Raw genomic sequence first — 18945 nt, forward strand, 5'->3', positions numbered from 1 at the left:
AGGCTTCGTTTAAACAGAGAAAGGAATGTGAGAAGGTATATGAGATCATATGCTATTCATGTGCATAAGCGAGGAAGGGAACATAGAAAAGAGGCTTTTGAGAGGATCTGAATGAGCAAGTTGAATTGATTAGAGGGCATGAAGGTTATAAGGGGTGAGAGCATTCAAGTAGAAGAGAAGATCTCATGATAGCCAGTTGAGAAACCCATGAGGCTTGCTCATCGCTAATCGTAGGGTAGTGGATGTGCCTTGAAGATATCAAAGTGTGTAGTAAATACACCAGGAAGATGGAAAAGGAGCCACATAAATTGGTTGATCATAGGATAATTTTCATGATTATTTAGTTGTTTAGAAAGAAACTGTATATGCGACTACAATTGTAATCAAGTTGTAAACATAAGGCTTCAAATATTCTTCTTAGTTAAGACGTGTTGTTTTTTGTGATGGTTCATAGAACATCAAGGCTAATGTTCATTTAAGGGGGTGGGGATTGTGACATCCCCTATGGGTTAATTTCCCTTGTAAATATTTAAAATAATTCCTTGTGATTATGTAACTATAAAATTAAAATGGTTGAGAGAGCGACATGGATTCCATTGCTTGAGGTAGTGTATTGTTTTAAATATCAGTCATGGGCTAACTAAGTAGATTTTCGTTTGTTGACTATGTATTAAATTCAGTTGGGAAAATGAATGACATGCCCATGTCTCTTTTGGTGAATACTACAAGCGAATAAAGCACAATTTTTGATGAAAAATGATAGCGGTGGAAGAGGGAAGTATGGGAAGAGCACACAAGAGAGTATGGGTTACACTATTGAGACCACTTGGTCTACGTAAACCACTTAGAAGAAGACATAACCATCGTGACCCAAAAAGAAAAGGATATACTCCTCTGTTGATTACCACAACCATAGAAAGGAAGGGAGATAATTATTTATTAACTCTTTCACACGTTGAAGGAAGAGAGCTTATGCACATAGAAAAATAATGACCTTGAAAATGGGAGGCCAGGAGGCTCCCATGGAAGATGAGTAAATGAGACCAAGAGACTCCTGCTACATAGAGAAAGGAGGTAGATAGGCTCTCGTTGAATAGAGAAAGGATTCCAAGAAGTTGTATGAAATCATACATGGTTCATGCACATAGGAAAACAAGGGAACATGGAAAAGATGAGGTTGAGAGGCTCATGATGAACAAGTTGAATTGTTGAGAGGGAGGGAAAAGTTATGAGGATGGAGAGAATTCATGTAGAAAAGAATATCTAATGATATCTAACTGATAAACCCATGAAGCTACATGACGGATAATCACAGAGCAATGGTTTTTCCTTACAGGGCTGATAAATCCATTGGAGACTATGTTGTTGATAACCTTTTAGAGGTGTATACATTGAGTTCTTGTGGGATGATAACACTTGATGGTAGTTCCATGGGACTTAGGCTAAGAACACAGGTGGAAGATTCCACTAAGCTGCTGGATCGTGCACTCTTATTCCTTCAAATGTAATGTAGTGGACAAACCGTCCATGTTATTAACTATATATCTCTCTCCACATTTGAATTGAGACCCTCTGTATCCAAGAGCCTCGAGATGATGGGATGTTTTATTCTAAGCCCCTCAACATAAAAATAAGTGTCCTCTTCCTAATGTGAAATCATTGAATGGATGATGGGTGAAGGAAGTGTGGCCTTGAGACACCATGTTTTAGCGGATAATACTACTTTAATCCCCTCAGTGGATGATGATGAATGAAGTGGTTCATTGTGTTTATTTGTTGTGATAGATGACAAGTGGAGGTGAGTCAACCTCGAGACACCATGTTTCAGCAAATACTATTGGTTTAATGTGAAATATGATATTATATTTTAGTTAAATATATAGAGTATATATGTGTGTGTGTGTGTGTGTGACCATAACATAATGGTCAGAGATAAATAAGTGTTATTAATAATGACTAAATATTATTATTTTTTTATATATGAATTATAGTATAGTTTGAAATATAAGTATTAATATATTAATATAATAACATATAATAATATAGTTAATATGTTTGGATTGTTCATATTATTGATATAAAAACTCTCTCTCTATATATATCTATATATGAATTTAACACGATGGTGAGAGATAAATAAGTGTCATTAATAATAATTAAACACTATTATTATTTTATATGTCAATTATACTGTATTTTAAATATAAGTATTAGTATATTAATATAATATTATTTAATATCATAATATTATATAAATATATAATATTATAACTTAATAATCATAAATATAATAATCATAATCACATAATAACAATATAATATATAAATATGTGACAATATGGTTGTAGTTATTAATAATAAAAAATAGTTATCCTTTAACAAAATAGAGCTAATAATTATTAATGTAGTTAATATAAGTCTATATGCTTATATTAACCACATTTACTAGTGTTGTTGATGTCTTTCATATACTTTTATCACCCTATATCAACCATCTTTGTAAATGTAGTGTGGTTGTTCTAGTTTAGTACCCACTGTGGTGCCTTACTGTACATCACACATGTTATGGTGTATTTTTTATTTGTAAATTTTGCCACAAGGTATATTGGAAAATATAAGAATTTGGTTTAAAAGATCATATGCCCCACTTTCTTTTTGGGTGGTAATTTTTTAGGCTCTTGAAACACATCTCTATATGCTTATAACAACTCTTCCAATTATTATTTCTTTTTCTTTATATACCTGTTAAAAAATGTCTCCCTTAATATTAACGCTTCAATAAATTATTTTCTCTTTTAAATATAAAAAATCATAATACATTAAAAAAAATTAAAAATAAAATAATCAACACTCATTTATAAAATCTAAATATCTCGTTATTTTTAAATGAAAAAAAGATTAAAAAAATCGGACAACATAAGAACTCTGTCAAATTCCACAATGAAAGGCCATTCTAAAATGTCACCTTAAATCAAACCTCTTTTTAACAAAAACATTTATTCGAAACCTAACTATACGATGATTAAATCAAACCTCTTTTAACGCAAACATTTATTGAAAACTCAAATCTGCGAAGAGTTTACAAAGCATGGATATTTGGAAGTAATACAAGGTGAGGGAGTGGCGAAGTAATGTCCTCAATGGGTACGTGACCCAGATGTCCAGGAGTTATTAGGGAGCCTTCTCCTGCGCCACTGACAAATTAATTTAATTTCCCACACCGTGGCTCATTGTACGTCTGATAAATTTTTCCACTTAATTTCCCACACCGTGGCTCATTGTACGTCTGATAAATTTTTCCACACCACCAATCAACGGGGGTCAACCATCCTATGAATTTTGTGCGTTATACGCTACGCTAAGACCTAGCCCCACCTATATATAGTTGCATCCTCGAAAACATTTTTTTGATCTTCAATTTCTTGTTACCAGGTTCGGATACACCTTGCTCATCTTTTTTTTAATCTCATTTATACACTCATGAAATATAGCATCTGTATGAAATATAGCATGTGTATGAGCAAAAACTTTGAGTGATGAGATTATATTTTTTTTATATGATTATAGTAAAAATTTTACGAGTAATGAGATTATAAGTTTTGTCACTGTTAGGCCAGACAGTAACTCCATTAGGCGGAAAATTGATTCGTGTATTCATTCAATCAGGTAGGTCTGTTATATACATGAGGGAGAGACTGTTCAGTTCATCTCCCAATGACTGTTCACATTTCTTATTTATTTATTTACACATATTTACCCAATCACAAGGATTAGGTGTCAACATTGCCCCCCTTAATCTGAAGGGATGTTGGTGAGTCCAGTCATCATTCTGAATCGTTCAAGCTTTTCTCTTCCAAGCGCTTTGGTGAAGATGTCTACAATTTGCTCATTTGTGGAACAATGACGGAGATGGATTGTTTTGGCCTCAACATGATGTCGAATCAGATGATATTTAGTATTGATGTGCTTTGTTCGATCATGGAACTTTGGGTTCTTTGCCAACTTTATTGCAAAGGTGTTGTCAATCATGAGTGGAGTTGATTGTACTTGTTTTACCTACAAATCTTCAAGAATTTTCCTGAGCCACACAATTTCTTTTGTTGCTTCAGCTGTTGCCACATATTCTGCTTCTGTTGTGGAATCTGCTGGAACTGATTGTTTGCGTGATCTCCAGGAGACAGTTCCTGATCCAAGACTCATAGCATATCCTGAAGTAGATACCCCAGTTTCTTTGTCTCCATCGAAGTTGAATCAGAGTATCCGATCAAGCTGAAGTCATACACCTATATGTACTTGATTCCAAAGTCTTGAGTTCCCTTCAAGTACTTTAGAATTCTTTTTGCAGCAGACCAATGTCCCTCACAAGGCTTTTTCATAAACCTGGAGAGGATTCCAACAACAAAGAGGATTCCAACAACAAATGAAATGTCTAGTCTGGTAGTAGTTAGGTAGTTGAGACTTCCTACAAGCTGTCTGTACTTTGTTGCATCCTCAAATTCCTTTCTTTCAATAGATGTGAGCTTTAAGTTTTGTTCCATTGGAGTAGTAAGAGGATTACACTCTTTCATGCCAAACCTGTTCAACAAATCTCCAATGTATTTCTTTTGAGAAAGAAATATAGACTTTTGATGTTGGGTTACTTCAATTCCAAGATAGTAATGAACATAGCCCAAATCAGTAATTTCAAAACTTTTCCCCAATTCCTTCTTTATGGATGCAATGTAGCTTTCATTGTTCCCTGTCATTAAAAGATCATCTACATATACCACAAGATATACAACTGCTTTGCCAAATTTTTTGACAAATAAAGTTGCATCATCAAGATCAAAATGATTGAAATTGAGTTTCAGAAGATGCTCAGTTAGTTTTTCATACCAGGCTCGCGGTGCTCGTTTGAGGCCATACATGGACTTCACAAGTTTGCATACATTATGTTCATGTCCTTTCACAGCAAATCCTTTAGGCTGGGACATAAAAACATTCTCTCTTAGATCTCCATTCAAGAAAGCAATTTTTACATCCATTTGATGGACTTTCCAACCGTTCTGAGCTGCTAGTGCAAAGAGTGTACGGATGGTAGCCCATTTTGCTGTTGGGGCAAAAGTCTCCTCATAATCGACCCCTTCCTTCTGCGCAAAGCCTTTTTACACAAGCCTAGCTTTGTGCTTGTCAAGTGAGCCATCAGCTTTATACTTGTTCTTGTAGACCCACTTGTAGCCAATTGGTTTGGTTCCTAATGGAGGATCAACCAGCTTCCAAGTGCCGTTCTTTATGAGGGCATCATACTCCTTTTGCATCGCTTCTTTCCATTCATCATGAGAAGCAGCTTCTTTGAAGGAAGTTGGTTCAAAATCTGTAGACAAGTTCAATTCACAATCATAAGAAACATCCATATCAATAGGTGAATTAGAGTCATCTACATCACCTCCATTTTGCTAGTTTGAATTTCTGGTTCCTATCTTTCCAACTTCATCAGGATGAACACTTTCAAGTGTCTTTGTCAGCCACTTTGGCGGACCTTTCTGTGATGGCCTAGGCTGCTCTATTGATTGAGTTGGGACTGAATCAAGATTGAGTCTCCCAATTCTATCCATTACATCACTTAAAGCATCATTCATTGTTGGAGTTTCATGCAGGGGAGAGTGTTCTTCAGAAGAAGATTCCACATGTTGATCTATTATAGGAATCCCCCCTTCAAGATGTGGAATTTAATTATCGACTTCTTGAAATGATTTTTCTTTTGCGAATCTATCCAAGCGATCAAGTTGCCACTCAACAACATTGTCAGTTTTGGATGATTCAAGAAAAATTACATCTCGAGATACAACAAACTTTTTATTTACTTCATCATAGAGGTGGTATGCTTTGGAGGTGTTTGAGTACCCCAGGAAGATACACTTACGACTTCTAGCACCAAGTTTGTTTCTATGTACCTTTGGTATCAAGGCATAATAGGTGGAACCAAAGACCCTAAGATTCTTTACCGAAGGAACATGTCCATACCACATTTCATAAGGAGTCTTGTTTCTTATAGCATTAGATGGACATCTATTCTTTATATATGCAGCACATAGAACAACATCAGCCCAAAACATTATCTTTACATTTTTGAAGAAAAGCATGGATCGTACCATATTTAAGATTGTTCTATTCATTCTTTGAGCTACACCATTCTGTTGGGGATTATAACGCACAGTTGTTTGATGTTTGATCCCATGTTGGCGAAGAAAGTTTTCAAATTCATTTGATGTGTATTCGTTTCCATTATCATTGAGAATAGACCCAATATGAGATTGTGCATCATTTTCAATCCATTTATGAAAATTATTGAATGTTTGAAAAGCATCATATTTGTTCTTCAATAAATAAACCCAACACATTCTAGTTTAGTCATCAATAAATGTCATGATATATTTATTTCCATTTGCAGAAGGAACAGGCATTGGACCACATAAATCTGAATGAATGAGTTCAATTTTCCTATGTTCTCTTGAATGTGAATCATGAAAAGATTGTTTTCTATGCTTTCCTAGAATGCAAGCATCACATTGCTTAAGTTTCTTAGGAATTGTAGGCAAACCAGCAACACCATTTTCTTCAACAAGCGGAGACTGTCATAGTTCAAATGTCCAAATCTAGCATGCCATAATAAACTTGATGGAAGTGTACCTTCTTCATTATGAGAATTGTATGAGAAATGTTGTGCATGAGCAGAGGTTCCTTGCAGTTTGAGAAGTCTTTCTTCTTCTATTCCCCTCATGACAAGTGAGTGGTTAGATGCTTTTCTTACCTCAAGCTTGCCATCAAACATATGAATGGAGTGACCTTGCTGGCGAATGTGGACCAAGGACAGCAAGTTTCTCTTAAGATGTGGGAGATATAGAACATGATCGAGAAGAAAGTCTAGAAGACCACGCAGTTTAAGCCTAATTGTGCCCAGCCCCGATGGCTTCATTTTTGATTGATCTGCAAAGTATACTGCTCCATCAACATTGTCAGTGAAATCTTCAAAAAAAACTTTTCTATGAGTCATGTGGCAGGTTGCTCCTGAATCAAGAAACCAATCATTTTTCCATGAAGCAAGTGAAGCATTAAACAAATCTTCATTTACTCCAATGTTACATTGTGCCTCAACATAGTGAGCAGATTCAGGTGCTTTACCTTTGTCTGTATCATCAGTTTTACCCTTCTGTTGGTTTCTTTTCTGCTCAATTTTGTCCCATGGTAGCTTGCATGTAGAGGCATCATGTGATCCATTTCTTTTGTAGCGAATGCAGTGCAAATCTGCCTTTTCTCCTTGAGAATGTCTACCCCCCCTGCCTCTGAAATATCTTCCTCTTTCTCTTCGTCCACCTCTTCCTCTTGTAGAATCTTGAGCAGGATTCTTTTCTTTATGAGCAAGGCACACAGTCTCTTCAGAAGATTCAGGGGCTGTCTTCTTTCCAAAAGCTTTCTCTCTTTCAACAAAATTTTTCACAAGAGAGTCAAAGGTTATATCTTTGAGATTTCCATTTGCTTGCAATGACTCAAGATAATTGGAGTAAGTAGGATAAAGTGCCTTGAGAAAAGCAATAAGAGGAATATCCAATTCAACCTTAGTGGATTTGATATCATGCATTATAGACTTTACTTCAGATGCAAGAGCAAGAGGATCATTATTTTGCAGTTCAAGAGTGAAGAGTTTAATCATAAGTTGAACAACTTCAAGTGCAGAATGTGAGTCATAGAGTTCTTTCAGCTTTTGTAAGGCTTCGAAGGTAGTTGAATATGATGAAATATGGCGACTCACCTCTTCATTTACAGATGCTGCGACTAGTGCATAAGCTTTGATGTTCTTGTTTTCCCAAATGACAAGTTCTTTGTCTGAGGTAGGCTATACTGGGTCATTGTCTCATTCTCCGACACACACTCCTTTCCACAACTCATTGAAAATGAGGGTGTGTTTTATCATCCAGGACCATTCAGGATAGTTCTCCTTGCGAGTGAGAACTATACCCACCATAGATATGATTGAATGCATTGTAAAATCCAAGAGCTATAAAAAGGCTTCTGCTGCTAAAAGAAAATTGATTCTGATATCAAAATGTATTCTGGCCTCAAACAATATATTAAACATAGTCAAATGCAGGAGCGTTAACTATGTTAGTCACTTTGAAAACAACTTTATGAAAACAACACTATGGTAGCCCAAAGAACACTAAGGTATAATACATATGTATGTATTATCAAATAATACAAACATTATACCTCGCTACCCTAAAAATCTTTACTGCATATAACATTTTAATGCATTATATGCCATGTCCATCATATAAAAGGCAAACACGCATATAAAAGGCAAACTCCATGTCCACGCATCGGTCTCCATGTCCACTCATCAGCAGCATTACAAAGGTATAAAACACTTAATGGTTCATATTAGTGTCCACGCATCACAGGTATTATGACCACAATAAACATGCATATCAAGTGTTATAACCATAATAACCACACAAATGCATTAACAAAACATGACCACGCATATGCATATCAGGTCCATGCATAGCATGCTGTCTCAAATATTCACGCGCAACGTTTAATAACAACAGAGCAGTGTTAATATCTCTCACGCACAACGTTTAATATCAACGAAGCAGTGTTAACATCTCTCACGCGCAGCGTTTAATATCAACGGAGTAGTGTTAACACCATTTATTACACCATTTCCGCATGCGTATTAACAGATCTATATCCGTTTTCATTGAAAAAAACTATATGCGTATAACAGCTTTCACATACCAAAACGATTTCTAATGCATACTCCAGCAATCACAAGATAAGATTTGAATGTTTAATGGTATGGATTCCATGCTCACCGCACCAAGCGCCTCGCCCAAACTCATAGATACAAGCTGAAGACAGCATCGCACGAAGAACAAGCAGGGGAGCGTTTCAACATGGAGCAACGATTCATTCAGGTGAATGCACAACACTTCAGGACAGCTTGGACAGCACTGGCAGTGTCAGGCAGAGGAGCGTTTACAATGTCAGGTGCAGATCTGTATAAAAAGAATATGGCAGATAGGCAAAGGAGTTACAAGGAGCATGAGAGCTAAAAAAGGAGTTGGCTCTGATACCATGTCAGGCCAGGCAGTAACTCCATTAGGCAGAAAACTGATTTGTGTATTCATTCAATCAGGTAGGTATGTTATATACATGAGGGAGAGACTGTTCAGTTCATCTCCCGATGACTGTTCACATTTCTCATTTATTTATTTACATATATTTACCCAATCACAAGGATTAGGTGTCAACAGTAAGCTATATGGTTATTATAATAATTAATGAAAACACACTTATGAATTTTGTATCAATTGTTTCTCAATTGTCTTTTTATTTTTATTTGGAATGTGAGAATAATTTTTATTTGGAATGTTAGAATATAATTTAGTTTAAAAAAATTATCAAAAAATTGGCCATTGGCTTATAGTTATAGGGTGGTCTATAAAGATTTTTTATGGTCTGATAATTTTCGTTGGAGTTTTATTTTTAGGATACAAATTAATGCTCATGGCTTCATCTAAAAAACAAGTAGAAATATTCTTACTTGTAACCTCAACTAGGGTTTTATTTTTCCTCTTAACCACACCATTATGCTGAGGAATATGTGAAATTATACATTATTTTTTAATCCTATTGTCCTTGTAGTATATGATGAAATTCACTTGTGTATTCTCCTACTTGAGCTAACCTAAGGATCTACTTTTGAACCAGGTTTTCAAACTCTTTGAAATAGTCACTATGCTGAGGGGTATGTGAAATTATACCTTCTTTTTTAATCCTATTGTTCTTGTATGAAATTCACTAGTGTATTCTCCTACTTGAGCTAACCTAAGGATCTATTTTTAAACCATGTTTTCAAACTTTTTGAAATATTCAATCACATCTTTTTCTTTATTGTGAAATAGATGCATAGAAATTTTGTTTTGTCGTGATTGAAGATAAGAAAATAAGAAGTTCCTGAAATGGTTTCATTTGTATTGGTTTAGTATTTTCCTTTTATATGTTCTTATAGAAAACTAGTTTCTATGTTGTTTGTTTAATGTACAACTATTACATTTAGTTAGTTAATTCTCAAAAATAAGATGACCTTCCTAGATCTAATAAATCTTTAAAATTTAAATAATCATATTTTAAATATCAACATTTTTCTATAAATATAATTATTTATGACAATGATGATGATATTTAAGAATAAAAAGAGTAATATCATATTAAAGTAAACAAGAAAAACAAATTTATCTTTTTATTTTATTTATTTATAATTAAAATTTATATTCCCTTCATGACAAGAATTTTATGAGAAAAATCGAAGGACCAATAGACACAAATGCAGGTAACCCACAGCAGCAATATGAGAACACCAGGCAGGAAATTGGAGGCAGCAAACGAGCATACTCGCCAACAAGCAAAGATTCTGAAAAGGATAACATGGCTGCCACAAATGAAACACAAATGATTATTGTAACAGCTCCGCCTAACAATGAAGGTTGGCGGAAAGTGGAAAAAAAGAAGGGTAGGAAAGTCTAGATTGTCTATTTGATTGATTATTAGCTCCTGTTTAGCAGGACAAGTTTTGTTACAGCATATGCTTTACAGCAGCAATGCCAATGGCATCTACTATATGTAATTTTCTAATCTTAATGAAAATTACTGATTTTTCCAGTGGAAAAAAAGAATTTTATGAGAAAAACGCAAATATATTTTTAACTCCACAACCTAATAATTTAATAAAAATATCAATTAAGCAATATCTCATTAACTAAACAAAAAATAAGATTAATATATTTATAAAGTTGGAAACTGAAAAATGAGTATTTAACCAATTAAAAAACATAAATAAGATTAAACTGTCATATCCTAACATTCACAGCCTACTAATCCACTCATTTATATATATATTACTGTATTCCAGAAGGAAAAGCCCACTAACCCACGATGAGCAATTTTCTATATATGAAGTGGATTTAAAAACTTCACGATTTACCATCTATCCCCTGGACGTGAAAATAATAACAACACATCATTGTTAGAACACTATAATCCACTTAATTATTTGAATGGTTATCTTTTTATTCATATATGTAAAATTAAAATTAATTAAGTTATATTAGAATTAAAATAGATGTATGAAATATTTAAATTTAATTTATTAAATAAAATGTAAAATCAATTAAGTTATATTACAATCCAAATTGTTCAATGAAATATATAAATTTAATTACATCTTAGTTTAAACAATTTTAACGATAAACATCTGTTTCATTTAATATTAAAACTAACCTCCACTTAAATTTAAACTAACAAGTGAAAGAGATCGATGAATTGGAATTGGAAAAGAGATCTACCTCTTTCCTTGTACAACTATCAATATCTTTTCCAATTCTGCTGTGCCCTTAAGTTAACTGTCTTTGTGGGTACAACCATTAAACCTCAGCTTGATTCATTTTATGGTGGCTCCGTTACCTCCGAAATTGCAAAATGTGAGAATACTAAAGACATGATGATGGGTGCATATTGGTTTTGGAAAACTCTGATCTTCTGTTTAAACTTTTAACAACAATATCAGAAAGTTAACCTTTGGATTGGATTTGTTTTGCATGTAAACGATAAAGAAATTTACACTCTCATCTAATTGTCAAGGGCTCAAATTAGCCTTGCAGAATTACCGAGCATGTGAAAATTTCCCACGAGTCGTGTTTGTCGTGCAAATTTGCGTAGGCGTCACGTTAATCGAATTTGGCGAATCAAGAAATTTGCGTAGTCGTCACGTTAATGAATAAAATCCCCATGGTAATGATGACGATGGAAACAGGAATTAAATCGTTTCTTTCACACAGGAAATCGGGATTTAAGTCGTTACCCCCAGAATATCTTAAAAATAATAGGCCAGAAAATAAGTATATTGACTATAATCAAATTGGTAACAATCCTAATACTATAACTATCCACGTTTGGACGGTTTATTAATTATTCATTTTTTGAAACCATTATTGATTATAATAACACTTATAGCCATTTTAATTCTATAACTATCGACATTTGAACAATTTATTAAATATTTATTTTAACAATTTCTATAGCAGATATCATTTTGGGATTCAACTGGGTTAAGTAAGTCATTCATCTATGACCATTTCCATGAGAGGTAGTTGTAACTCACTAATTTCTCATGATTTTTGAAATGTTCACATAGCACTCATTGCATCGGGTTCATGAGGCACAATACTTGCTAAGGTTTTGGAAATGGTGTAGCAAGCTTAGTGGGTTTGATTGTGGGAAAAACTCCACACTTAAGCGCGGTTGAGCGAGAGGCGATCTAGGATGGATGACCTCCTCGGAAGTCCTGGTTACCAAGTGCAAGCCACGAAAGTGATGATTGAAGCTGTGTGATTCATTTCACTAGTTTCAATCCCACTTCTTCACCCCTATGAGCATGATGCAATGAGTGTTAAGTGAACTATTCAAAAATCATGAGAAATTAGTGAGTTACGACTACCTCTCATGGAAATGGTAATAGATGAATGACTTACTTAACATAGCTAAATCCCAAAATGATATCTAATATAATGGACTGCGGAAACCCCTTCAAAAAGAGTGAAGGGAACTCTAGTTGAATGGTTCATGAGGCAGAATACTTGCTAAGGTTTTGCAAATGGGGTAGCAAGCTTAGTGGGCTTGATTGTGGGGAAAACTCCATAGTTAAGCATGATTGAGCCAGACGCGATCTAGGATGAGTGACCTCCTGGGATGTCCTCGTTACAGCGTGCAAGCCCGAGAAGTGATGATTGACGCTATGTGATTCATTTCACTAGTTTCAATCCCACTTCTTCACCCCTGTGAGCATCACCCGATGCAATGAGTGCTAAATGAACTATTCAAAAATGATGAGAAATTAGTCAGTTATGACTATCTCTCATGGAAATGGTCATAGATGAATGACTTACTTAACGCAGTTGAATCCCAAAATGATATCGAATATAATGCACTGTGGAAACCCCTTGATACTTAAATTCAAAAAGAGTGATGGGAACTCTAGTTGAATGGTTCATGAGGCACAATACTTGCTAAGGTTTTGCAAATGGGGTAGAAAGCTTAGTGGGCTTGATTATGGGGAAAACTCCATAGTTAAGCGCGCTTGAGCTAGAGGTAATCTGGGATGGGTGACCTCCCGCAAAGTCCTGGTTACCAGGTGCAAGCCCTGGAAGTGATGATTGACGCTATGTGATTCATTTCAGTAGTTTCAATCCCACTTCTTCACCCCTGTGAGCATCACCCCATGCAATGGGTGCTAAGTGAACTATTCAAAAATCATGAGAAATTAGTGGGTTACGACTATCTCTCATGGAAATGGTCATAGATGAATGACTTACTTAACGCAGTTGAATCCCAAAATGATATCTAAAATAATGAACTGTGGAAACCCCTTCAAAAAGAGTGAAGGGAACTCTAGTTGAATGCTTCATGAGGCATAATACTTGCTAAGGTTTTGTAAATGGGGTAGCAAGCTTAGTGGGCTTGATTGTGGGGAAAACTCCATAGTTAAGCGCGCTTGAGCCAAAGGCGATCTGGGATGGGTGACCTCCCGAGAAGTCTTGGTTACCGGGTACAAGCCCCGTAAGTGATGATTGACACTATGTGATTCATTTCACTAGTTTCAATCCCACTTCTTCACCCCTGTGAGCATCAACCGATGTAATGAGTGCTAAGTGAACTATTCAAAAATCATGAGAAATTAGTCAGTTACGACTACCTCTCATGGAAATGGTCATAGATGAATGACTTAACGCATTTGAATCCCAAAATGATATCTAATATAATGCACTGCGGAAACCCCTTGATACTTAAATTCAAAAAGAGTGAAGGGAACTCTAGTTGAATGGCTCATGAGGCATAATACTTGCTAAGGTTTTGCAAATAGGGTAGCAAGCTTAGTGGGCTTGATTATGGGGAAAGCTCCACAATTAAGCGTGCTTGAGTCAGAGGCGATCTGGGATGGGTGACCTCCCAGGAAGTCCTAGTTACCAGGTGCAAGCCCCGGAAGTGATGATTGATGCTATGTGATTCATTTCACTAGTTTCAATCCCACTTCACCCCTATGAGCATCACTTGATGCAATGAGTGCTAAGTAAACTATTCAAAAATCATGAGAAATTAGTCAGTTATGACTACCTCTCATGGAAATTGTTATAGATGAATGACTTACTTAACGCAGTTGAATCCCAAAATGATATCCAATATAATGCACTGCGGAAACCCCTTGATACTTAATTTCTATAGCCTCTTTTTATGGAGATATAAAATTGAGGGATCAAAGTCATATCATCTCTCTTGCAAACCCCAATGATCTGTTCAAGGCCTTTCATTTCAAATCCTTGTAAGAACCGAGTTTAGATCCCAACAACCAATTTTATAGGGCTTTTTGTTATTTCTATAATTTATAGATATTCAATGAATTCAAATCGATTTCCTATCTATTCCCTCCATTTAAAGGATGTGAAAATAATAGCATCAAAGAATTGATTTGGACACTATAATCCACTTAATTATGTGAATGGTTATATTTTTATTTATAAATATAAAATAAATTAAATTATATTAGGGTTAACATTGGTCTATAAAATATTTAAATTTAATTGAATCATAGTTTGCACAATTTGATTGATAACATTGTTTCATTTAATATTAGAACTAACCTCTTCTTAAATTCAAATTACTGGAGAAGGGGATTTGGACTAAAGGGGTGATGTAAATATTTTTTAAGTCATCTACTTCTTTGTGTGCCGGTAAGTTAACTTTCTTTGCGGGTACATCTATCTTTTCCCCTTTTATGGTTATCACAGTTAAACCTCAGCTTCATTCATTTTATGGTGGCTCGGTGTGTTAAAGGTGAAGCCATAATGAAGACGTCAGCATCGTCTTACACCGAAAGTTACTTCCGACACCATCTTTAACCATCATTGCCACACCCATGCCGAACCTACCATACCACCCATTGATTTTGAGATTTTCACTGTGCAGTCATGTATTCCACATGAGATAATTGGAGAGTTCTAAAGCTTCCCTCATCTAGAGTAGCATATCGTCCAACCTAGGAAAAAAATGGATTTTCGGAGTGGGAACCCATAGAGTGAGAAACGTAAAAACAAGCACCCATGCTGTGTTGTCTTCCTTTCCCTTGACAGTGTCTCCGCCTTGTGCCACCACTCACTTCAACGTGTGCTTTGGGGAGGATGCGGTGAAATAAGGATAATGGGGGATATATTAATTTTAAAAGATCAATATTTTTTGATTGAGGGCACAACAAAGAAACCGTCATTCATCACAGATGAAGAGTGGAATAAGCTAGATAGGAAGGCGATTGCAAGAATCCACCAATATATAGCAAAGAATTTGTATTTCAATGTGTCTGGAGAAAAGACGAAAGAAAGATTATGGAAGAAGCCCTAAGATCTATATGAGAAGAACACTACATCAAACAAAGTGTTCTTGATGAAGAAACTTTATAATCTCAATATGAAGCAGGGTGCTTTACTTGTTGAGCACTTGAATGAATTCAATATTATCATTTGTTAGCTTGCCTCTATAAAAATCATTCTAGATGATGAAATTAGATTTTTTTTGTTAATGATTTCTATGCTAGACAATTGGGAATATTTAATTGTAGCTATGAGAACTTCATCACATGTAGGGACCCCGAAGTTTGATAATGTCATCAATAGTTTAATGAATGAGGAGTTGTGACGTAAGTAAATTGTGGAAAACCACAGAGGAGAAACTCTAGCTCTAGGTGATCGTGGTAGGAGAATTGGTCAAGGCTGGTAAGGGCGTTCAAGATCGAAATCAAGGAGGGGAAGGATCATCTGCTTTCATAGCGAAAAACTCGGGCACATAAAGAAAAAATGTGAAGTCTCAAAGAAATGACAAAAGGATCAAAGACCATCCAGTACAAATCACAAGTCATCTAACACAAATTAAGGTGAGACTACTAATGTAGCCACAAAGAGTGATGTGTTGTTTACTATTTCAATAGAGGATGCATGCTTATGTACATCTAATAGTAGCTTTGATTGGATCCTTGCCTCTGGGGCATAACACCATGTAACCCCGTGCAAAGATATTTTTGTTATATAGAATCTTGGTGATTATGGTATGGTGCATTTGGGGAATAATCATTTTTGCAATATTGTTGGTATGGGGGATGTCCAAATCAATATGAAGGATGGACAAGATATATTGTTGAGACATGTCAGACATGTAACAGAAATGCGCATGCGTTTGATCTCTATGGGACACTTGGATGATGAAGGTTATTCCACAAGATTTGGGAAAGGAGGTTAGAAAAATAGCAAAGGAGCATTGGTCGTGGCCAAAAGACCTAAGACAAGAACATTATATACATTGAAGGCAATAATAGTAAAATCAAATTTAGTTGTTGCAACAAAAAAAGGAAATTTAGCAGATCTATGGCATAATCACTTGGGTCACATGAAAGAGAAGGGCTTAAAAATTCTTGTTGGTAAAAATTTAATACGAGGTTTGAAATCATATAATCTTGATGTTTGTGAGCATTGTATATATGGTATACAAAGAAGGGTTTCATTCCTTAGAAGTGGCCATCAAAATAAGATTTTTCTTCGAATTGGTACACTCAGATGTGTTTGGGCCTGTTAACATCAATTCATTAGGAGGAGCATCATATTTTGTAACATTTATAAATGACGCATCCACAAAGGTTAGGGCCTAAGCTATGAAAATTAAAAATGAAAGTCTTTGAAATATTTCAAAAATTCCACGTTATTATTGAAAGAGAGGCTAACAAATTGCTCAAGTGCTTGAGAATAGATAATGGTCGAGAATATTTTTAAGATATATTCAAGGAATATTGTAATAGGTTTTTCATGAAGCATGAGAATACTAGGCCTGGTACTCCTCGATAGGATGGTGTTACAGAAAGGATGAATCACAATGTTATGGAGAATGTGAGGAGTATGTTATCTAATTCTGGTTTGTAAAAGCATTCTTGGGAAGAGGTTGTAAGGACAACTTGCTACCTTATAAATCGATCTCCCACTATAGCTTTGGATGGTGACATCCTTGAGGAAGTTTAGACTAGTAAGAGGTTGAATTATTCTCATTTGGAAATATTTGGATGTGAAGCATTTGTACATATTCCCAAAGAAAATAGAACTAAGCTAGATGATAAATCTATGAAATGCATTTTTCTGGGATATGCGAATGAAGAATTTGGTTATCATCTGTTGGATCCAGTCAAACATAAAATTATTAGAAGCATGGATGTTATATTTAATGAGTCAGAAATGTTTAAGAGGATTGCAGGTGAGCTGGAGGTCAAGAAAGTTACTGACAGGCTTGAAGAGCAGCATGATAACATCCGACCATTGCAAGAAAACATATAACAAATTCAAGAATAGTAAGGGAAGCAAGTGGAAAATGATGAACACGAAGAAGAAGGAATATTGCAAGAACATTTACACTAGATTCATCTTGATAATGCACAACCACAACTAGCTCATAGATCTTCTTGGCCTCATAAGCCTTCACAAAGGTATCTTCCTTGAAACTATATACTATTTACTGATGAAGGTGAGCCTTATTGTTTTCAAGAGGCTTGTAAAGTTGAGCACAATAAAGAATGAAAGAAAGAAATGGAGGAAGAAATGAAATCTTTGCTAGATAATAAAACTTGCGAGTTTGAAAAGCTCCCAAAGGGTAGAAAGGCTTTACAAAACAAATCGGTTTACATGATTAAACAAGAAGGTGACAAAAATAAGAAGAGGTATAAAGCAAGGTTGGTGGAGAAAAGAGTTGCCCAAAAACAAGGTATTGAGTTCACTGAAATTTTCTCACCTGTTGTCAAAATTTCATCCATTAGAGTCATTCTTGGTCTTGTTGTTGCTTTAGACTTAGAATGTGAACAATTAGATGTAAGATTTTATTTCCTTCATGGTGAATTAGAAAAATAAATTTATATGGAGCATCTAGATGGCTTCAAAGAAAAAGGAAAAGACAACCTAATTTGCAAGTTGAAGAAGAGCCTCTACGGGTTGAAATAGGAACCTCAATAATTGTACAACAAATTTTATTCATTCATGTTGGGACATGGTTTTCATAGGTTGGAAGCTGACCATTGTGTCTATATCAAGAGATATAATCAGGGAAAGTATATAATATTATCGTTATATGTGGATTACATGTTGATTACTTGGCATGATAAGAATATGATTAATAGGTTGAATAAGGATCTGTGCAAAAAAATTGGAATGAATGATTTGGGTTCAAGACAACAGATATTGGGAATGAGGATCATGCGTGACAGGAAAAACAAAATTTTGTGGTTCTCATAACAAAAAATATAAACAAGGTGCTTGACAGGTAGAATATGAAGGATGCCAGTTGATCTGAAATGGGGCACTAAAGGCTTGTTTTTAGCTTACAAGAACCTCTCCCACTCCAAAGCTTAAATAATTTCCAAGATCTATGCTTATGATTGATAATTTGCGGAAATAAGCACTTGAAATAGGTGTATGCTTGTGTTTTCCTTTAACTGCTTAATTGCCTTAAGTTTATTTTCTTAAACGGATATATAAACATACATAACAACAAAATGCAGCAAATAAACAAACACATAAGGCAACAATATAATATGGAGTTCACCCGGATATCTTGGGCTACGTCTCCTTGAGCTCTAATGAACTAGACTAGACAATTTGGGATTATGGTAATGATTCTTTTACAAGTTCCACACATAACTCCATTGGTTTATAACTATACCTATGGGTTTATAATACCATATTATCCTGCTGGTTGTCCATACTTTGTAGACAAATCTAGGCTTCTCTAGACTAGATTCCTTCAATTAGCTCTCCAGGATATCTTGAGCTC

The sequence above is a fragment of the Pinus tabuliformis genome, chromosome 1_2 (assembly GCF_031772625.1).
Source record: "Pinus tabuliformis cultivar Carrire ecotype Pingquan chromosome 1_2, CPIR1, whole genome shotgun sequence".
Lineage (NCBI taxonomy): Eukaryota > Viridiplantae > Streptophyta > Pinopsida > Pinales > Pinaceae > Pinus > Pinus tabuliformis.